Raw genomic sequence first — 23,931 nt, 5'->3', positions numbered from 1 at the left:
GTTGAACCTTATTAGAAGGACACAAGTCAAGAGTGAAAGCAGTGGAAATGAGTTACTTGAGAGGAGCATGTGGAGTTACGTGGAGAGACAGGCTGACAAATGAGGAAATGGAAGAATGTGGTGTGGATGTGGATGTGATAGAAAGCTTTAGGAGAAATACACTGAGGTGGTTTGGCCATGTGGAGAAGATGGAGAGCGAGAGGCCGACGAGGAGATTGTATGTGAATGGAGGTTGAGGATGAGATGGAGGGATGGAGTGGAGGGGCATATGAGAGAGTGGTGTGTGAGCTGGGAGCAGGGCAATGAAATGGCATAGGACAAGGTGACTTGGAGGTAATTTGTTTGTGGCCACCCCCTACAGGATTGAGGCATCTGGCAATAGATAGATGGATAGATAGTATGAGGTAATTTCACCGTGAACTGTGGTTTTTGCTAAATACAAACTGCCACATATGGAATATTGACATTTTTATTACTTTATCTATGCATTCAGCCCTTCTGCTAAGGATACTTATAATCTTTTTTGGAAGAAAAAAAAAAATTGCCTCACGCCACATATTAAAATTGTGTCTCGCGGCAGAATTACCCTGCCCAATGAGGTCATTTTTTCTCGACCTGTTAAAATATATATATATATATATATATATATATATATATATATATGTCCTGTCAATGAACTAAAAAAAGAAATACCTAAGGGCTTTTATTTTTATAATACTACATATACACATCATCATCATTTGGCCCTCCTTTCCCACCCAAGGGCAGGGTGAAGAGCAGCATTGTCCAGACATACCAAGTTTGCCCACAATTGATTTTAACTGGGCATATGTAGCCTAGGCTACCATATAGTAGGGCCTATGCCATGTACTGAGCAAATTTTAAGCTGATGGCATCCATCACTGTTTCACTGATAGAGAAGTGGCTGGCACAGTTGGAAGTTGGTCAGAATGAAAAAAGGGTTAATTGCAAGCGTAGACTACATAGGGTAGGCTAGCCTAGAGAGGTCAGCCAGCTAAATTACTGGAACTGTCTAAAACACCTTGGCCTATAGTCTAGCCTAGGCTACTCACAACAAAGGAGACAGAGATACATAGCAATATAGGCTGTTTCATAGGAAATTTTTGAGAAACTTGTAGCCTACACAACCCCACAAACCATGAAATCCTCCCCTACACAGTTCGCTCAACATGTGAAAGAACAACACACTCAACCCCAGCACCTAAAAGGATAAAGGCACTCGAGCACAAGTAGTTAAATAATCAGGCTACCTTTGTGGCAGCAGCAAGACTGTCCCTGGTGTAGGACTTCACTTTCATGCAAACATATTTATGTGGCATTATTTTCTGCTTGCTGGGTGACGTTGGGTAACCTAGGTCACCATCTGAATTCACATCAAACTATCAAATTATTTTTCAGTGATCTGAAACAGAGAGGAGAATGTTAATATGGACTGACACATGTAAATAATGGGTAACTAGAATATTTACCCCCAGTTTTTATTGATGCAGTAAATGTCAAAATTTTTCGGCAAACAATTTCATTTCTCAAATGCCTTTTTTTTTTTTTTTCTGCCCCACAGCGAATCAAAACTTCACATGATCTTGTTAGGTCGGCATTCCTCTAAAACGTAAGCCCAACAGACGCCGGTTCCATACAATAGTTTCGGAGCTATGGGCCTTTGAATTGGAGTTATTGGTGTCGCGGCAAAATTACTCCATTTTACCCTCAGCAGTATATTCTCTTAAGGTATATTCTTCCTGTTTCTGGACAATTTTATTCATTAACTTCTCTTCTAAGTTGCTTTCCTACACATTTATAAAATACATGTAGGCCTACCATAATTTGGTAGTGGCAAAAATACATAAAATAAAGATATGTCCTTGGGCTGAAGGGTTAATGGGTCATGTTGAATGTGGTTAACCCTTTCAGACAGAGGATGTAACAAGGCTATCTGTATTATGGCTTACAACTATTTCTCAGTGTCTGATAGCAGTGCTGTTGAACTCCATTTACAGTAAACTTAAATTCTTTTGAATTGCATGTGGTCTGTACTGTCATATACAGTACTGTATTTGCCTGTTTTAGACAATTTCCAAAATTTTCTTTATCATAAGTAGCCTTTTGTCAAATAAATTGTCGTCAGAATGTACTGTATCATCATCATCGTCATCTCTACAGTAGTCCACCAATCCATGTTCAATTTGGATTGGGAGACCTAGAACTAAGCCAGAGGCATTGTTAGACTTCTAAAAGCTTTGGGCATAACCTGATGTTCATCTTGATCATGCACCCTCCTTTATATATTTTATATTCTAAATGAAAAAATAAAAGTGCCCCTTAATTGAAGTTACAAGTATATAAGTGATGCATTAGCACAGTCAAGTCTCATGAGCTGTCTGAGTTCTGATTTAGGAAAGATAATTAACTCATATCTTCTTTTTTCCGACATAAAGTTGACATAATTGAGAAGCAAATTCTGTACACCACAGTTTTTTTTTTTTTTTTTTTTTTTTTTTTAATGTATATTTTTTCTTGTTTTTTGTTTTGTTCTGTTAATAGAGAATGAAATGGGCACGACTACAAAGTCTTCAACATGTTCACTAATCTTAGGTCAGACAGTCACAGAATTACAGCAGTTTGCTTCTTTCAATATTCTAACACTATCAGCTCAAACTTCCACTGTTGAACTGTACAGCTGGTATATAACAACACTGCAGCATATTACAGAGTGTGCTAGTTAGATTTTGAAGCAGTGTTGAATTCAGTTCACGTCATGTTCTTGACTTCTTTTGCAACCTGAATGTATGGTGTTGCATTGAAAAATATCCTGAGTAAGTTATCACAGGTATTAGTACCTTTGTATTAGAAACACATCATTTTATTCAAACTAATCGCAGATTATTTTTTTCTGTGAGACTGATCAGGGCAAAAGGGTTAAGGCATTTTTTCATCTCCATTTAATTTATATTAGGATCTATTGGTTCCATTCAGAAATTACCTCATTTGTAGATTTCATAATTCAGACAAAATTTTAAAGAATATGGATTCATAACTGCCAAAGAAAAGTCCACAGTTAATACAAGACTGTGGGAGAAACATATTGTGTGACATCAACAACTTACACTGAGAATTAAATTTGATATGGTAGGTGAGTTTAAATTGTTGTCACAAGCCATTCACAACTGCTGTATTTGGATCTGGGAGCTATAAATTATGGTCTGATGGGCAGTCCATCATGAGTAGTGTTTTAGACTTGTTGCATAATAACCAACAGTTGAGGCATGCACCCTGTGTGCCGAGGCCTACAAACACCCCAAATGACAGCCCTTTAGCATTACTGGAGACACAGACCACAAGAGAAAGAATGTCCTGGGTAGTCTTTCTTCTTCCTGTCTAGAAGTTGCCTGCAACAAAGGTGCTTGGCATTGAGGTTGCCACATCCCTTTGCCAGTACAAAAAGGGAAGGTTTTCAACTCCCAATTGTCACTTTTAATAACCTTATATAACACACATAATACAAGGATACTGGGTGTATATTTTTCTTCTTATCATTAGGGACTGGAAAATTCATATACAGTATTCCATGGCATTTTGTGAGGCATCATGTTTAAGAGTTTATCCTGGGCACCTGTAGCCACATTGCAGTGGTTAACATAATATGTTATTCCATCCTTTTGCATGCAGCACACAGGTATGAGATGGATGATTACCATCGGCCCTGGGAGGTACTACCACCAGTGTGAAGTGTGAAAACATGCTCCAGTGATTAAGCGAGAGAAGAGGTTCTCGGTTCTGTCTGTCTATCTATAGCCCGACGCTCTAATCCCGCAAAAGGTGACTGCAGACAAAATGCCTCCAAGTAGCTCTGTCACACCATTTGACTGCCCTCCCCCCAACTCACTCCCCCCTCCCTCATATATCTCTCAACTCCATCCCTCCACCTCAACCTCGGTCTCCCCCTCCCTCTCCCTCCCTCCGCTTCACCTGCATACACCCTTTTAGTCAGTCTTTCATTCTCCATTCTCTCCACATGTCCAAACCACCTCAGTGTATTTCTCCTAATTCAATCACATCCACATTTCAGAAGCCAATTTCGCCAGTTCAATTTATGATGGAAACTTCAGTTTTGCTTTATACTCTTCATAGAGAATTATACTTTATGATTCTGCAATTTAGAAAAAAAAAATAGTAGAAAGCTAGCTAAGAATCTAGTGTCAATCAACATCTATCTATTTATTGCCAGACACCTTAATCACGCAAGGGATGGCCGCAAGCAAATTGACCTCATATCGTCCTGTCCCCCACTATTTCAATGCCCTCCTCCCAGATCACACCCCTTTCTCTCATATATCTCTCCACTCCATCCCTCCATCTCATCCTTGGCCTCCCTCCACCTCACTTTCATAAACTCTCCTCGTTAGTCTTGCGCCCTCCATCCTCTCCACATGGCCAGTCCACGTCTCTGTAATTCTTCTTAACGCATTCTGTTACATCCACAACCACACCACAACGCTTCTTCACTTCCATATTTGTCTCTCTCTCCATGTAACTCCACATGCCCCTCTCAAATAACTCATTTCTACTGCTCTCACTCTTGACTTGTGTCCTTTCAACAAGGTCCAAGCTTCACTTCCAAACAGTAAAGCTGGTGTCACAATATTATCATGCACCGACTGTATTACTTCCATGGTCATTTCCGTATTTCATATCACTCCTTTCAAAGAACCAGCAACCTTTCTTCCTTGTACTCGTTCAAGCACTTCATTCTCTAAACTTCGATCCTTACCCATCACACTTCCCAATTACTTAAATGCATTCACATTTTCCATTTCTTTATTATCCAGCCTCACTGTACTGAGAGAAGTGGAGGAGTGATTGAGTAAATATGATCTGGAGCACATGGGGGACGCGGAAGGTATGTGAAAGATGTTCACAGAAGAAATTCGTGTAGCATGCGAAGTGATGTGTGGGGTGCAGAGAAGACAAAGGGGAGTGCGAGGAACAACATGGTGGAGTGATGAGGTGAAATGGCCATGGCGTAGAAGAAAACATAGTGTGAGTGGATGAAAAACGGGGGCGTGGAGGAAAAGAGACTGGAGAGAGAGTTGTATGTAGCGAGGAAGAGAGGTGAAAAGATTAGTAAAAAGAGAGTGCATGAGAAATTTGGAAGGAATTTGAGTGTAAAGTGGAGGGAATGTAAGAAAATGTTCTGGAAAGAGGTAAAGAGAGTTAGGGTGTAAAGAAGTCGGGGAGTGAAAGATAAAAATGGTAAGTTGTTACCACTAAACGAAAGGTGTTAAACAGAGGAGATATTAAAGACGCATAGAGAGAGCCTTACAGCGGTTGTTGAAGAGTTTGACTGGGACAGGGAAGGTTTGGAGCCAGCAGATCCAGTGTTTGGCCCTTGGCCTTTGATTGACGCTGCTACGGTGAGCGGGGCAATAGATATGATGCACGTGGGGAAGGCAGCAAGTGTGTCTGGGTTCTGCTGAAATACTGAAAACTTCAAGAGATGTAGGTGTGCGGTTGGTCACTGACCTGGTAAGTACGATTACATATGAGTGTGTTGTCCCAGATGATTGGCTGAAAAGTGTAATTGTAAATGTGTACAAGGGGAAGGGTGATGCCCTGGAAAGAGGAAACTATAGAGGCATAAAGCTTTTAGACCAGATAATGGAGAGAGTTCTAGAAGGTATGATTAGAGAAAAATTGAATAGGCTACTTATGAGGTTCAGTTTGGGTTTACTGTATGCCAGGCAGAGAGACCACTGATGCCATGTTCATTGTTCGACAGTTTCAGGAAAAATATATAGGAAAGAAAAAGGAACTGTACTTTGTTTTTGTTGATTTGGAGAAGGCCTTTGACAGAGTCCCTAGAGAGGTGGTGAAATGGGCATTGAGAAAGCTTGGGACCGAGGAGTGGCTGGTTAGGGTGGTTATGGCCATGTAAGTGGGTGCTCACACCCAGGTATGGGTGAATGGAGAGTTGAGTGCTGAGTTTTCCATGAATGTTGGTGTGCATCAAAGGGTTAGTCTTTAGCCCCTTGTTGTTTATCATGGTACTTGAAGCCCTCTAACGTGACTTCAGAAATGGCCTCCCGTGGGAGATGTATGCTGATTTTTTGGTGTTGACTACAGAAAATGAAAGGGAGGGGGAGGAAAGATTTAGGAAGTGGATAGGTGGTATGGGGTACAAGGGCTTAAGAGCAATTGCAGATAAAACAAAAGTGATGGTATCTGGGTCTGGGGGCGGTATTGTCAAAGATGAGGGAGAGTTGCCCTGTGCGAATTGTCACAAGGGCGTGGGAAGCAATTCCATCTTGTGCAGTGTTGGTGATAAGTGGGTGCATGAGAGATGTAGTGGTATTAGAGGTAGACTGCGAGATAATGATGATTTCATGTGTGCGGTATGTCGGGGAGAGAATGTGGATATTGTTAGGCGTGAAAAGTTTGAACTTTTTGGCGAGTCTCTTGAATGTGTGGAAGAGTGTTGTTATTTAGGAGACTTGTTAAGTGCTGCAGGTGGGGCAGGAACTAGCTTTGTGGCTAGAGGAGTGGTTGGAAGAAGTTCGGGGAGCTGTTGCCTCTCTTGACGTTGAGAGGGATCTCTCTCCGTGTTAATGGATCATTGTATGTGGCATGTGTTAGGAGTATGATGCTCTAGAGACCTGGGCAGTAAAGGAAGAGGATATTCGTAGGCTCAAACATACAGAAATGGCAATGATCAGGTGGATGTGCAGTACGTCCCTGAGTGCAAGGCCTGGGGAGGACTAGGTTTACGATGGAAGAGTTGAGAGGTAGGATGGGACTGGAGTGTATTGATGTTGTGACAAGTAGATGGAGATGGTCTGAGCACGTGGAGAGGATGGGAGATGATGATTGGGTGCAGAAAGTGAGAAGTGTTAATATTTGGGGTAGGGTAGTGAGAGGAAGACCGAGAAAGACCCGGTACAAGGTCACTGAGTGTGTGGTAAAAAAGCCTCGACCAAGAGAACACCATCGACTGCAGATATGTAATGCCTTTCTACATTACACACCTGCACTCATCACCTGGTGACTGTCAGTCGAGGGACAACCTAATATAGGGGACATCAATATATGAAAGGGAACCAGACGAGTCAGGAACATTTTCATATACGTCAGCTGTCGGCCCTAATTAGAATAACTTATGCAAGATAGTATAATGTATTTACATAATTTATACAAAAAGTGAAGAACCTCGCCCAGCAGACCACCATCGACTGCAAGTGCCCAATACCTTCCTATATTGCACACTTGCACTCATCAGCTGGTGCCTGTCAGGCGAGGAACTTGGCTTAATGTAGGGGACATCTATATTAGAAATAGATCGGTGGGAGGAGGAACTATTTAAAATATGTCAACTGTCAACCCTAATTAAAAATACAATATATACATATTTACCGTTGATAAAAACCATAACCACACAGTAAAAAAGTCACATCACTCTGATCAGTCCGGTCTCTCTCAAGAAAGCCATCAATTTATCAGTCATAACAATGTCCCCATCACCCAGGGTGGTGGAAAGGGTGAAGGGGACGTCTGCTGCGCCGCAGTAATTTATAAGTGAAGCACGTTCACGAATAAATCGCCGACAGCGCAGGATGATATGACTGATAGATAACACCGCATTACAGATGTCACAGTGCGGTGGGAAGCGTCTTTCCATATATGGTTTCATGTGAGTTAAAATGGTGGCATTGAGCCGTAACCGTGCCAACACTTTTTCTTCTAGGCGACTGGGACGGTTGGCAGTGTCCCAGTCGCCCAGGTACGGCTTACAAGTTGGAATATTTAGTCTGGTCCACTGACCTTGCCACAGAAGATTTATTGATTTCTTTCCGAGAGAGAGACTCGACCGTAGATCACGAGGAACGTCCCAAGTCTCCTCGAGCTCTACAGCCGACTTTGCAAGTAAGTCAGCCTGCTCATTGCCGTAGATACGTCAATGACCAGGCACCCAGATCAGCGTGAATGACTTGTTGCATGAATGCAACTTATTAACGATGCGGCCCTGGATCTCGTGAGAGTCTGTAGTGCAAGATGCAATTGCCTGAAGGGCTGATTTTGAATCTGAAAATATGACAGATAAGTCATGCCTAGAATTGAGAGCATAGTCTATGGCTTTGTCAATAGCAAAAAGTTCTGAAGTAAACACAGATGTATGAGTCGGCAACCGATACCTGAGGGCACAACTGTCGATGGTTAGCCCGCCGGTGAGGTTGTCTCCGATCCAGGCTCACCTGGTGTCGGGGCAGTTGCGGGGAGAATGGGCACAGGTCAGTGGTGGTTGGGTGACCCTCTTGCCCTGGGTCATTAGCCCCCCCGTTGTCCCTTCCTGGGGTGGTGGCCTGGTGGTGGGGTGGGGGGTGGCGGGGTGGATGGTCCGGCGGCGGGCATTTTTTATATATTAATATCTTGAAACTCGGTGGCAGATATAATTAAAAAGGCGCATCTTACGTAGAGGTTAATAGATGATGATGCTATAATAGATAATTTTCGACAGGTTTTACTCTAGATAATTAAAATCGTCTGACAGTAATATGAACAGAGGCAAAGAGACGTTCTCAGAGTGAAGTGGTTAATGTAAAGATAATGATAATGTTTAAGTATATAACACATAGATGAAAAGAATATAGTTAAAATGAAATATACAGTAAAGCAAATGTTACCGAGAATGATTGAAATGAGTCTTCTGTCTCGAACTGGAACTCTGTGAACCCTTGAAGCTCCGAATCCCATCAGTCACCCTCTAACCGAGAAAGGGGGAGGACGCTGGTGCTGTGTGTATAATAACTCGGTGATAGAATTATAGTGTGTAAACAGCTTCCCCGTCTTCTTGAGGTACAGAAGGGTAAGCGAGGATACTGTTCATTCGTTCTTTGATAGCTACGAGTTCTCTCTGCTACGCCAAATCGTCTGTATTAATTTGAAAAAGTAAAGATGCGCTGTGGTGTTGATGTGGATGCGCTGGAGGGTGTTGGGAGAGGTACCTTGAGATGGTTTGGCCATGTGGAATGAAGACTGAGAGATTACCTATAGTTCTTCCACCTTAACTTGGCCCAGATTTTCGTCCCTTTGTAGCTTATTTCATGTAGCTCAGTGGCAGGAAAATATAATACAGTACTACGGTTCTACGTACGTTCTTACCATGATGCTTGTTATTTATTTATTTATTTTACGCGTCATATTCTGGTATTCGTATTGCTACAGCTCAGAACTGAAGACAGAGACAGTAATATTAGGACAAGTTAGAGTGAAAGGAGTATAAGAGAGTGTATGTGAGTTAGGTGGAGAGACGAGCAGTGGGAGACCGAGAATAATGAGATGGAGGGATGCGGTGGAGAGGTATATGAACGATGCTGGTGTGAGTTGAAGGAGAGGCAGCCTGATGATGCATGACAGGGTAACATGGAGGCAGTTTGTTTGTGGTCACCCCTCCAGAGATTAGTTTTAGATATAAGAAAGAGCACCGAGATATAAATACATCCATAGTGGCGAGTCAAATGATTTTTCTTTTCTGTTGCTCTGTAAGGTCTTCTCTCAGCTTAACATAATCCTGGAGTTTTTCCTTGAATATATATCTTTATTAATCTATGCTACGTTCAGTGTAGGGTCGGACCTTACAGTCGGAGGGAGAGTGATAGCCAGAATTAACTTCCATGCTGACGAGGTGCCAGCGGGAGATGGGTGTCCGTAGGAGGGATGATGCATATGAAAGTGGAGAAATATGAGGGAGAGTGAAAGGCAGAATTAACTACCACATGCTGGCAAAGTACATCTGGGAATGGGATGGGTGTGTAGGGAGTGTGATGTTTGTGAAAGTGGAAATATTGTAAAGTATTGGTTATGTTTATGTGTCAGAGTGTGTGTATGTCATTGGTAGAAGTAATATGGTGTGAATATATGTAAGTATATATTATCTTTATTGATAGACAGTGAGTGATTTTGTACTTAGGAAATAAGAGGCTTTACGAAATGTTGATATACATATTTAGACACCACGTTATGGAGATGGTTTGTGTAATATTATCCTACAGAGACACACAGCCACACCTCCACACACACACACACACACACACACACACACACACACACACACACACACACACACACACACACACACACTCACACACACACACAGCCTCTTCCCTTCAGTAGAGCTTCACCCATCTTAGGAGAAATCTCTAGACGCTGGCAGGAGTAGAGGAGACTGTTGATAACCCAGTTACCTGCATAGTTCACACCTGAGCCAATTATAATCATCAGGTTGTACCAGTTAAATAATAATAATAATAATAATAATAAGAAGAAGAAGAAGGTGTCATGATGTTGAATAAGTAAAGAATTTTCACATAAAACCATCACTGATATTATGCACCTGTACTGATGTGTTGATTTTACCTGTATGATATCTTAATTAGGAACTCAAAATGTGGCATGCAGGCTAATTAATCTGATCCCTGCTAGTCTTACATTAGTGACCGAACTGAGGTCTTTAATTCTCCTTTGGTCTCATAGTTTTAAGATTAAGGACTAAATTAAGACGAAGTATTGAAGGAGTCTGTATTATTTCTGTGTATTTTTTTTTATGCAAGGAAGAATGAACCCAAGGCCATTTTTCCTGGATACCTCTATGACAAGTTTTCCTCATTTATTTATACAGTTTTCTTATCTTTTTTATTTTCATTACATTTTTCCTGATGTTCTCTGCGTGTTCCTCTCCGCCAAATTCCTAACAGTAAGTGCTAGCAATACAATATACTAACACTTTCATTTTTCAGAGAGAAGGAACCAAAGGCTGAACACCAACGCAAGATAGTCAAACAAGCAAGCTAACGTCAAGACCATGCTGTACCTGGACACACAGCGTTAGAAAAATGGAGGTCGAAGGCAGGGGGAGATGCACACCAGAATTTTGGCAATGCAGGTGAGTGATTACAAGACACGTAGTAATTTTCCACATCATTTCATCAACTCCCCCACCTCTCTCTCTCTCTCTCTCTCTCTCTCTCTCTCTCACACACACACACACACACACACACACACACACACACACACACACACACACACACACACACACACACACACACACACACACACATTACATTAACCCTTCCACTACAGTGAGGAGATGGAAAGAGCACTTTGAGGATTTGTTGAATGTAGAGGGTGACAACAGTGCGAGTATAAGTGGTTGGGGAATGGCTGGGAGAAGGAGAGATGAGAGGAGGGAGGAAGAGATCAATAGGGCGGAAGTAGTGGAAGCAATGAAGAAGATCAAGATGGGAAAGGCCCCAGGGATTGATGAAGTGTGTGGTGAAATGCTGAGGTATGGGGGTGAGATTGTTGTGGAATGGATATGCAAGTTGTGTAGATTGGCTTGGGAATAGGGAAGGGTTCCAGAGGACTGGAAATCAGGTATAATTGTTCCTTTATACAAAGGAAAAGGGGAGAGAGAAGTATGTGGTAACCTTAAGGGTATTTGCCTTCTTAGTGTGACTGGTAAAATATATGGTAGAATACTCATTGATAAGGTTATACATATGACACAGGAGCTAGTTGGAGAATAACAAGAGGGATTTAGGAAGGGAAAAGGGTGTGTAGATCAGATAATTGTTCTAAGATGTTTAGTGGAGAAGTATCTAGAGAAGGGAAAGAAAGTGTATGCTGCCTTCATGGACTTGGAGATAGCTCATGACAGAATAGATAGGCAAGGTATGTGGAAGGTATTAAGAATATATGGAGTGGAGAGGAAATTGTTGAATGCTGTGAAGAGTATGTACGAAGGAGCTAGAGCTACGGTGCGAATGGATGGTGAGCTGAGTGAATTTTTTTATCTCGATGTGGGACTGAAACAGGGTTGTGTGATGTCTCCATGGCTGTTTAATATATACATGGATGGGGTTGTAAACCCGGTATCCATATCTATTTCTTCCTCGTTGTCACTCAAGGGGGCCTCCCTTCCCTCGTTCATGGCCATGGCACTAGCCATTTCAGGGGACGTTGGTTTTGTAGTGCATCCGATCAGTTTCAACTCAGTTGTTAAATTACTGTGTGATGAAGCGCTCTGGGAAGCACGTCTGCCTGCCACGGAGGTCAAGGACAGAATGAAGAGGGTGTATGTAGGTGAAGTGGAGGGAGGGAGAGGGAGGGGTAGACCGAGGATGAGGTGGAGGGATGGAGTTGAGAGGTATATGAGGGGGGGGGTGAGTTGGGGGGAGGGTAGTCAAATGGTGGGTGACAGAGCGACTTGGAGGCGTTTTGTCTGCGGCCACTCTTTGCGGGATTAGGGCGTCGGGCTATAGATAGATCTATCGGTGGATAAATCAATAATTATATGGTGTCACGGTAGGGTCAGGCTCCATATTACCTCACCCTTACCAGCTTACTTCGGCATTTGTCAGGTTAATATACATAATACATTCACTGTTATGTCCATCCATCTCTCTCATTCTCCTCATCTCACCCTGTTTACTCCCCTCTCATCATCATCATCATCATCATCATCATCATCATCATATTTCCCAGTTCTGTATTATATAACCATCTTTTTTTTTTTTTTACATACTACATAAATGTAAGATGTGTTGTACTTCATGAATATAGGATATGGCTGTATGACAGGCCAGCCAGTTGCAAGTAATGGTGTGTGTGTGTGTGTGTGTGTGTGTAATTCACCGGGTCGGTCAGGATCGCTTCATGGTCGTGATCGTCAGCTTTTACCCTCCCGGAAGGGAGCTTAGAGCTCATATAGTCCGATCTAAGGGCAAGGCTGTGACCACACAAGCACACACCAGTCCCCTTGCTCCAGGGGGACAGTAACCACCCACTTCGTCAGTGAAACTTTTCGCAACGTGTGTGTAATTCACCGGGTCGGTCAGGATCACCTGATGGTCGTGATCGTCAGCTTTTACCCTCCCGGAAGGGAGCTAAGAGCTCATATAGTCCGATCTAAGGGCAAGGCTGTGACCTTCACACACGCACACACCCGTCCCCTTGCTCAAGGGGGACAGTAACCACCCACTTCGTCAGTGAAACTTTTCGCAACCTGAGCGAGGCGCGAACTCCCGTCTACCAGATGGCAAGCGGGAACGTTACATATATATTTATTTTCCGGTCACAGCGTTCATCTAGCACGTCATATACTGTTCAATTCTGCCGAGTTGCTCTTAGCTGAACGTATCGATGTAACGTTAGCCAAAACAAAATACCGTCTTTGTAACTAATTCGCATCTTACAGTTTCGATATCTAATCTCATTGTTCGTACATCACGATACTTTAGGCAGACAAGAAAATAATCTACCGAAATAGAAAACGCTAGTTACATGGATAACTGATATATTTTTCGTTCCTGGACTAGGCACATTTTACCCCTCTCCTATTCTGTCCTACTTTAGCCTAAACCAACCCATCCTAACCTACTTTTCTCTGCCCTACACTACCCTACCCCAGCCTACCCTGCCCTAGCGTTCCCTACCCTATCCTACCGCTGAGGTCTCCTGTAGGGATACTCGTTCTTCGGTTTTTGCCAGGCTTAGGGAGGTGGAGGAGATTAAGGTGTTGGACATCCGTTCTGGGGGCGGAGAGACTTACAACATCCCTTTGTCTTGTTGTAAACTTTGGTCTACCCTTTCCCTGTCATGACACTTCTCCGGAGTCGATAATATTCCCCATGCAGTGCTGATGTACCTGGATGATGAAGCAGTGTCCTTCCTCCTGAGTCTTATAAATAGAATTTGGAGAGATTCGTCCACTCCTGCTTCTTGGCGGGGGGCTGTTGTCCTACCGTTTCACAAGCCAGGTATTGCAGGTCACCATCTTGGTTTGCGTGGTAGGTTGCCTTTACTGATTATGGAATTTTTCCGTATTGGTGCCACCTTGTTTCCCTCATATCCTCAAGAGGAGGGAGTGCCCCAAACTAGTGTCCTTAGTGTCACCGTCTTTGCTAAAGTTCAGGAAGATTTTGTTGGCTCTGTTCCGGAGGGAGTGTCTGCCTCGCCGTATCCTCGCTATCCACATCCGTTTGGGTACAGGGTGAAGGCTGCCATGGGGGATGTGGATGTTCCAACCTTTCTTGTTTGTCCTGTGCGTGTACCAAGGATGGCTCCCTGGCTTCTCTCAGGGGTGCAACCGTGTGTTTGCTTTCCTGAGAGAGGGGCCTTTCTTTCCTCACAGGCGGCTCTTTGCTATTTTTTTAGAACATGCTTCCTCTCACAGTGTCTCGATTCTCGTATGTAGCCTACTGATGGATTGAAATCCCGTGAGGGGACAGGCTTGGGTGTTATATTTCCCGATTTCATTCGTGGTAGGAGTCTTCCCCCCATCGTATCTACTTTTATCGCAGAACTTACTGCTATTTTACTCGCAGTCAAATTGATATTTAGCTTCCCTCCTGTTTGTTATACAGTTTTTGGCAACTCTGCCGATCTCCATTTTGTGTTTTCCCGTCCAATCCTCTTTTGTTGTCTACAGTGTTTTAGAATGGCTGTGCTTGCTAGGGACTGCTTTGTGTTTTTGTACCATTGTGGGCAATGAGCATGCTGACGCTCTGGCAAAGGCTGCTGCCTCTCGCCCATCCTCACCTCTCCCCTGCCTCGCTCAGTGATATTCATCTAACCACTCACTGTTTGCTCCCACTGGCAGAGTAGGTGGGATGCGGTGGGGGCCAACAAAATGTGTGATATTTGTGGGTAAACGGGCCCCTTCATTTGCCGAGGTCTGAATGCAGGTGGGAGACGGCTTTATGCTGGCTCCGAATGGGCCCTTCCTGGTTCTCTCATTGATTTTTAATGGAGGACTCTCCCCCTACTTTCTGTGTGGAATGCTTCGTCCCCCTGACTCTTCGGCTTTTGCTGATGGTGTCCACTGTTGCGGAATTGCGCCATCGTTACTTCTCTGAGCACCGGGCAGGAGAGGGATTGTAGTCTTCTGTTGGTACTTGGAGAGGATGCTTGTTGTGGTGGAGGGGGAAACCTTTGCCTGGTGTAAGCAGCTGCACTACCGTGTAAAATTTAGTATACAGTGGTTTTAGTGTTTTAGTGTTTTTCTTGTTTTAATTATGAATTGTATTTTGTGTGTGTGTGTGTGTGTGTGTGTGTGTGTGTGTGTGTGTATTTCATCTTTTCGAGTGCTTTTATTCTCGTTGTCGTCCGGCGGCATATGACCCTGGTTGTTGTATCGCCAGATTTTATTGTATATACTTATTCAGTTCAATTTACCCTACCCTACTCTTCTCAACCCTACACTAGCCTACCTCAGCCTCCCCTACCCTACCCTGCCATTGCCGACCCAACTCTACCCTACTTTAACCTACCCTCCCCTGTACAGCCCTTTCACCACTACATTACTTTTCCTGTTTTCTTCTCTCTACCTTCGGATGATTTTCTTCACCTCTACAGTAGAGAGAAATTTCGAACTGGAAGGGTTAAATACTGCCATCATCAACCCCATCTCTATCAGGGGATCTCCTAAGCTGAATAAAATCATGCGGTCAGCTAGGACAATGTAAATAAGTTGTTCTCGGCTTGAAAGATTAAATGATTCTGTCCCGTCATCCTAAGAGGGTTTTCTGAAGCTGTAGGATATCGTCAGAAGCTAGCAAAGAGTAAAAGTGACATCCGCAAACCGAGAGCTCTGCGTCCAGCGCTCCGCGGTTCAAGTCCCAGAGGTGGACAGATGTGTTAACGTGTAGACGTTACCAGGGCGTAGCTTGGTGGCCTACCCTTTAATATTCTGGACTAATGGTGGTCTAGCCTCGTGCCCCTGCGCTCCACCTCATTAAAAAAAAAAAAAAAAAAAAAGGAAAGCCAAGGGTCATGAATGAACTAAAGGACTGAACTAAGCGGAGCAGAACAAAAATCGTAGAGAAGATCGCCCCAAATTTGATGAGACAGTGTAGTATAACTGAGTGAAATAGGCGTTGGATATGACGGAACTGAAACGGCAGTTATACCCACCTCTCTTCTGTACCCTACACTACCCTGATTCAGCTTACCCTACCCTACCCAGCCCTACACTACCCTACCCAGCCCTACCCTACCCAGTCCACCACCACCCAGCCCTATCCTACCCTGCCATAACCTATCCTACCCTCTCAAACGCAACCATAACCTACCCATGCTTACCCTCGCCTGCCCTAATCGACCCACCTCTATTCAACCCTGCCATAACCGACCCATCCCTACCCTACTCTGCCATAATCGACCCATCCCTACCCCATACTGCCAAAACCAACCTAACCTTACCCCACCCTGTCAAGACCGACACAATCCTACCCCACCTTGCCAAAATCAACCCAGTCCTACTCCACCCTGCCAAACCCTACCAATCCTTTCCCACCCTGCCAAAACCGACCCGATCTTACCCCAACCTGCCATATCCGACCCAATCCTACCCCATCCTGCCAAAACTGACCCGATCTCACCCCACCCTACCAAGACCGACCCATTCCTACCCCACCCTGCCAAGACCGACCTGTCCCTACCCCACCCTGCCAAGACCGACCCGTCCCTTCCACACCCTGCCAAGACCGACCCATCCCTACCCCACCCTTCAAAAACCATCCAAGTCCTACCCCACCCTGCCAAAACTATCCCAGTCCTACCTCACCCTGCCAAAACCGACCCCACCCTACCCCACCCTGGCATAACCGACCCAACCCTACCCTGCCCTAACCAAACCAATCTTATCTAACTCATTTTTCACTCTTACACTTTCTTCAGTTTTCTTCATTCTTTCTCCAGACGATTTTCTTCAGCTCTGGAGAGGAATTTTGAATTTGAGGGGTTAGATACAGCCAGCATCAACCCCTTCTCTGTCAGGGAATCTCCTAAGTTGAATAAAATCGTGCGGTCAGCTAGGACAAAGTAAATAAATCGTTCTTGGTCTGAAGGGTTAAATGATTCTGTCCCGTCATCCTAAGAGGGTTTTCTGAAGCTGTAGGATATCGTCAGAAGCTAACGAAGTGTAAAAGTGACATCCGCAGACCGGGAGCTCTGCGTCCAGCGCTCCGCAGTTCAAGTCCCAGAGGTGGACAGATGTTTTGACGTGTAGACGTTACCAGGGCGTAGCTTGGTGGCCTACCCTTAAGTATTCTGGACTTATGGTGGTCTAACCTCGTGCACCTGCGCTCCACCACATAAAAAAAAATAATAAAAAGGAAAGCCAAGGGTCATGAATGAACTAAAGGACTGAACTAAGCGGGGAAGAACAAAAATCGTAGAGAAGATCGCCCCAAATCTGATGAGACAGTGTAGTATAACTGAGTGAAATAGGCGTTGGATATGACGGAACTATTATGATTTGTAATTATATTATGGAGTCCTAACACCCTGTCCAAACCGACCCAATCCTACCTCATCCTGCAAAAACCGACCCAATCCTACCCCACCCTGCCAAAACCAACCCAATCAAACCCCACTCTGCCAAAACCGACCAAATCCTAACCCACGCTGCCAAAACCAACCAAAACCTATTCTATACTCTGTCATAACCGGCACAATCCTACCTCACCCTGACAAAACTGACCCAGTCCTACCCCACCCTGCCAAAACCGACCCAACCCTACCCCACCCTGCCAAAACCGATTCAACCCTACCCCACCCTGCCAAAACCGACCCAATCCTACCCCACCCTGCCAAAAAAGACTCAATCCTGCCCCACCCGGCCAAAACTGACCCAACGCTACCCCACCCTGCCAAAACCGAACCATTCCTACCACACCCTGCCAAAACCGACCCAATCCTACCCCACCCTGCCAAAACCGACCCAATCTTACCCCACCCTGCCCCAAAAAACTCAATCCTACCCCACCCGGCCAAAACCTACCCAACGCTACCCCACCCTGCCAAAACCGAACCATTCCTACCACACCCTGCCAAAACCGACCCAGTCCTACCGCACCCTGCCAAAACAGGCCCAATCCTACGCCGCCCTGTCAAAACTAACCCAACCTTACCCCACCCGGCCATAACCGACCCAACGCTACCCCACCCTGCCACAACCGTCCCATCCCTACCCTACCTTAACCAAACCAGTCTTATCTAACTCATTGTCCACATTAACACTTTTTTCGATTTTCATCTTTCTTCCTCCAGACGATTTTCTTCAACTCTGGAGAGAAATTTCGTACTGGAGGGGTTAGATACAGTCACCATCAACCCCTTCACTACGAAGGGATCTCCTAAGCTGAATAAAATCGTCCGGTTACCTAGAACAAAGTAACTAAGTCATTCTCTGTCTGAAGGGGTTATTGTGTCTGTCCCATCATCCCGAGAGGGTTTCTTTAAGCTCCAGGAAATCGTCTAAAAGTAGCAAAGTGTAAACATGACGTCAGCACTTGTTCTAGGCGCCACAGATCCAGTCCCGGAGGTGAACAAAGGTTTTTATATCATATAGACGTTTTATATTTTATATTTTGCAACTTTCAGAGGCATTTACTTAGCTTTAGGAGTCTTATGGATAGGCTCAATCAAACGTATCGAACCTCCCATGTTAGAAAAAATAGCTTACAGAAATGCGTCTCGTACAGAAGAGGCGGAATGGACAGATCAAGTGACTAAGGTATTGAATTATGTATATGACTGGTTTTGTTGCTATTTCTATTATTATTATTATTATTATTATTATTATTTCAGGCAAATGTCCCAGGCTTCTAGACTGGCTGACTAGCGAATATTATTAAGTCTCCCGTGGCTCCGTGCTCCTTCCACTCAAGAGCCTGCACTTCACGCATTCCACGCACAAGATGGCTCCACCGCTGCATTCCTGCGAAGACGAGAGGTCAAGAGGACGACACTTGCTTTTTGTTTGTTTGTTTACTGTAATTGCTTAAAGTTGTGATCCCTCCAACTTCAATGCTCAGTTGTAACTATAGATAACTAGAATACGATGTTAGTCACGAAGAAGGGCTATGAAAAGATACAGAGCTCGTAGTATTGGCTGGATGAATCACTCTTGCGTGATAATCAAAGACGGTGAATAAAACCCACACTTGTAGACGAAGAATATAATTACCAAACAGTTTCGGTGGACACTGCCACCATCTTCAGTGGTCAAGATAGTGAGAGGGAGTGACGTACTGATTATACAAGGGTTCCTTTTTATGCCTGTGTGTGTGTGAATGGGTGGGGTAAAGGTGAGGTGGGGTGGGGTAGATTGTAAGCGGGGATTAACCCAAGGGGGATTTTTGGGGGGACATTACCGGACAGGTCAGGTGTAATTCCTATCTGACCTGTCCGGTAATGTCCCCCCCAAAATCCCCCTTGGGTAAATCCCCGCTTACAATCTACCCCACCCCACCTCACCTTTACCCCACCCTTCCCCACACACACAGGCATAAAAAGGAACCCTTGTAGTTGTCACTCCCTCTCACTATCTTGACCACTGAAGATGGTGGCAGTGTCCACCGAAACGGTTTGGTAATTATAGTCTTCGTCTACAAGTGTTGGTTTTATTCACCGGCTCGTAGTATTTTTTTCTTTTAACTAAGATACATGAAATAAGCTGCAAAAATACGAAAATACGAGCTTACTTAATGTAAATGAATTATAGTACGTTCAGGATGGAGGGAAGGCATTTTGTATTTTGTTTGTGATGTTATAGTGCAGTGGTTCCCAACCTTTTTGGTCCTGTGGCCCCCCGAGAAAATTATGAGAAGCTCCATGGCCCCTATATAACTCAGATCGTATATTTATATATTTTTAATATTTGATATTGTGCAGAAAACGGTAATTACCCCAATATACTTAAGGCTAAACTAGCACAGTAAGGTATATTTCATACTTGATTTCTGTCAGGTTTTACCCAGACCAAATAACTTATAATATCTTATATTACCAATAAGGCCCATGGCCCCCCAGTCAATGTCCCATGGCCCCCTTGGGGGCCATGGCTCCCGGGTTGGGAACCGCTGTTATAGTGTCTCTCAGGATCCTAGGATCCTGTCTCGGCTGAACCAAATTGTCTGGCGTCAGCTGGAACATGATGCTAGAGTTATGTCGGTCGTGAGGGGGTTAATGGTGACGGTATTGACACTGTCAGGCTCCTATGACTCACTGAGTTGAATAAAATCGTCTGAGTCAGCTGAAATGGGGTACTAGAGTTGTCCCGAGCATCACTCAGGGGGTTAAAATCCTAACCCTCTAGTGCTTGGGACAACTCTAGTATTCCATTCCAGCTGACAGACTTTTTTTTTCGGCTGAGTGAGTCATAGGAGCCTGACAGTTACTACACTCACCAATAACCCCCGCATGACCGGCATAACTCTGGTATATCATGTTCCAGCTGACGCCAGACAATTTGGTTGAACCAAATTGTCTGGCGTCAGCTGGAACATGATGCTAGAGTTATGTCGGTCGTGAGGGGGTTAATGGTGACAGTATTGACACTGTCAGGCTCCTATGACTCACTCAGTCGAATAAAATCGTCTGAGTCCGCTGAAATGGGGTACTAGAGTTGTCCCAAGCACCAGAGGGGGGTTCTTAACCCCCCTCTGGTGCTTGGGACAACTCTAGTACCCCATTTCAGCGGACTCAGACGATTTTATTCGACTGAGTGAGTCATAGGAGCCTGACAGTGTCAATACTGTCACCATTAACCCCCTCACGACCGACATAACTCTAGCATCATGTTCCAGCTGACGCCAGACAATTTGATTCAACCGAGTGGGTCTGGGGCCTGGGGGGCACTAAATGAAAATATCCAAAAAATATTAAAGGGGGGCTATATCAATTTTGCCACAGGAGGTATACCAAAATTGGACTTTTTAATAAAACCCCCTCCTCTCTCACTCCCTGTGTTTTGTATATACCCCTCTCTGTCTGCCTGTGGTGTGTCTGCTGTCTGCCTGTGGTGTGTCTGTCCCACCCTCTGTGTGTGTGTGTGTGGTGTGTCTACTGTGTGAAGGTGGCTGTGTACGTGTCTTGTGTGTGTGTGTCTACTGTGTGAAGGTGGCTGTGTACGTGTCTTGTGTGTGTGTGTCTACTGTGTGAAGGTGGCTGTGTACGTGTCGTGTGTGTGCGTCTTGATGCGTGTATGTATGTAGTAGTGTGTGTGTGTGTGCGTCTTGATGTGTGTATGTATGTAGTAGCGTGTGTGTGTCTTGATGTGTGTATGTATGTAGTAGCGTGTGTGTGTCTTGATGTGTGTATGTATGTAGTAGTGTGTGTAAGTGTCTTGGTGTATGTGAGCTGAAGTGTTAAGTATGAGGCCTTGTGGTTTTAAGGAAAGCCTGCTACGCAAACTTCCCTCAGCCACATTTTAAAGAAACCTCTATCACACCGGGACTTGAACCCGGGTCTTCCTGATTACCAGACAAGCACTATACTGACCCTGCTACCGCGGCCCCACAAGTATAGCGGCTAAAACTTCTACTGTATTTTATTTCTTTACATGTTTACAAAAAATGGGAAATTGAACAACATGCACAGACTAAACTAAATTGTTATGTACCTATTAATGTCGCTTTAGGTGGAGATATCTCGAAATTTCCTGAGCTACTTGGAATACCTAAGCCTGCAGTTTAATGCTAATCATGAACAAGTGCTATGGAAAGAATATAGAGCAGTTGCTACTTATATAAAGGGAGAAAGTAAAAACTGCAACTTAGCCTGCTATCGAACGGCAGGTCTTAAACGATTAACCATATATTACATAAACTTAACACACTGAGTGACACAGAAACTAAACATATGATACAAATTCTTTAATGAAACTTATAATGAGAGTACAAATGACAAAATATACACTGCACAGGAAGACAGTACAGTACTCATTGGTCATACCTTCCGTGCGAACTAGAGAATGAAAGCCTATCTGTTGTACCGATTTATAAACGGAAGAGATGAATCGCTAAATTTGATCCACAGTAAATAATAATAATAATAATGAATACATAAAACAATAAAGACAAACTATATAGACTACATGTCCACCCTAAACTGACAAAAACCTGGCATCTCTCCACCTTGAATGCTGAGCTGTTTCTAGAGATCAAGACTAGATTATCATGCAGATCACAATGAAGATCTATGGGGAGGATGCAAAACCATAATACTGTCTTATTCTGCCACTTAGATACAGGAACTAAGCAGCAGAAGGACTAAAATTTGTCAAGGTGAGCCAACTACAATGACACAGATGAAGTCTGAGATTATATAATGTGTAATCATGAACTGATTGCATCATTCAGTAAAGATTACAAAAGGAAAAGCTATCAAATCTGAAAGTGTAAGTACTATACAAGATATGATTAACCTTGTACATCCATATTCAGAGATATGCTTCCTATATCATAGCCTACACACAAATTCATCCCCCTCAACAGTAATGGTATATTCCTGCTGTCTCCTGACTTCCAATCAACTTATGAAACCTCTCTCCTAATTACAGTACAGTAATATGTTAATGAAGGCTGCTAGTAATTACCTTCAGTATGATAATTCTTATTTAAAGGTAGCAGCAATGGCTAATGAAGGATGTAAGGTATGCAGTCCTTCCAGTTCAATATACTATATCTCCAATCAGGCTTTATCCAGTGTCTCTCCTACACATGTTAATACCTTCAGTCTTCACTAGTTTAACTCACAGAGCAGGGATTTTTTTTTTTTTTTTTTTATGCCATCTCATGATTATATTTAGCTTTGTATAGACTTCTGGAAGTGTAGGGGTTAGGCACAGCCTCACTGAACTCCTGCAATAGCAGAGACTTTGCATAAGTTGAATAAAATTGCCTTCTGGCACTATGAATAAACTGAAAAGGGCATCACAGGGATTGCAAGAGTTAAAGGGACTAGCTGAGTTTATATCCCCTATGTAAACAAACTACCCATTAGTTTTTACACACATCCCCTCATTTTTTCCAGCCAATTAACCTACTATGCCTGCCCATGTACAGGATCACATTCGACCTTAAAACCTAAACAGATGGTGTGAATATCAGGGGATTTAAGTAGCACTGCTTACTCGGGTTTAAAGGGACATCTTGGTCACCTGGAGATACACACCGCCGTATATCATCCTTATAGCTAATAATTACAACTTACATCAGCCGACTACACCTCTCGATAATGACAGCAAACACTGATAAACACATGGGCATAAGAATTACCATAATAAGAAGTAGACTAACACCGTAAAGAATAAAATCTTCACTCACCTCCAGCATCTCTCAACGTTGCTCCCACAATGCACCAGTGACGTCACACTTCAAATTAAACATTTACTTATTAAATTTTAAGAAGAAAATTTCGTGAATATATTATCAGGCTTTTAAACATTAATTTTCGTGCAAACTGAATAGAGAGGTAAGTAACGTGTTTCTTGTTAAATTAAAGATAACCCCATGAATCAGTGGCATCATCATCTCTCTCTGAAATTCCATACAGAGTACCAGAGTAGGATCACTATTTACTGTCCTGCCGATATATCTCTACAGTTTTACAAGGGGATTTAAAAATAAACGGCCTGGTGGTGGTGGCAGGGGATAAAATTTTGCGATACCAGTCTCTAATCTGCTGCCATTCCCTACAGAACCTGAGCATAATAGACGAGAAATTAGCCCAGGTTGATGCAGCAATTCTTAACTCAAAATTGCCCCAAGAACAACTTTCTGAAGTTTGTCAAACATTTCATGCAACACCCTGTATGGGAAATTTGGATAAAATATTGGTGAAAGAGAGAGAGATTGTCCAGGTGCTTGAGGGTGCGAAAGTGGATGTATGTGGAATAACTGTAACAAAATGGAGAGGAGAAAGTGTGAGAGAATGGGAGTATGGATGGGGTATTGCAGGAGTAGGTGAGAATGAGAGGGCAAAGGAAGGAGTATGTATAGTTGTGAGTAAAAGATGGAAGAGTAGCATAAGACAGTATGGATCGGTTGGGTCAAGGATTGTGTGGGTAAAGTTGAA

General features: G+C 43.6%; 1 long non-coding RNA gene across 1 annotated transcript; it reads left to right on the top strand.

Moving 5' to 3' along the window:
* The first annotated feature begins 3,750 nt into the window (after positions 1-3,750).
* Positions 3,751-19,051, top strand: LOC145400636 (uncharacterized). The gene is made up of 3 exons (XR_013897476.1): positions 3,751-3,837; positions 10,806-10,951; positions 18,661-19,051. It is a non-coding gene; the product is annotated as an uncharacterized LOC145400636 (long non-coding RNA).
* Positions 19,052-23,931: the final 4,880 nt, after the last annotated feature.

The sequence above is a fragment of the Coenobita brevimanus genome, chromosome 53 (assembly GCF_032717465.1).
Source record: "Coenobita brevimanus isolate Jiangsu-jjx chromosome 53, ASM3271746v2, whole genome shotgun sequence".
NCBI lineage: Eukaryota > Metazoa > Arthropoda > Malacostraca > Decapoda > Coenobitidae > Coenobita > Coenobita brevimanus.
The sequence above is the reverse complement of the archived record's forward strand: the minus strand, read 5'-3'. Positions and strand labels throughout refer to the sequence as shown.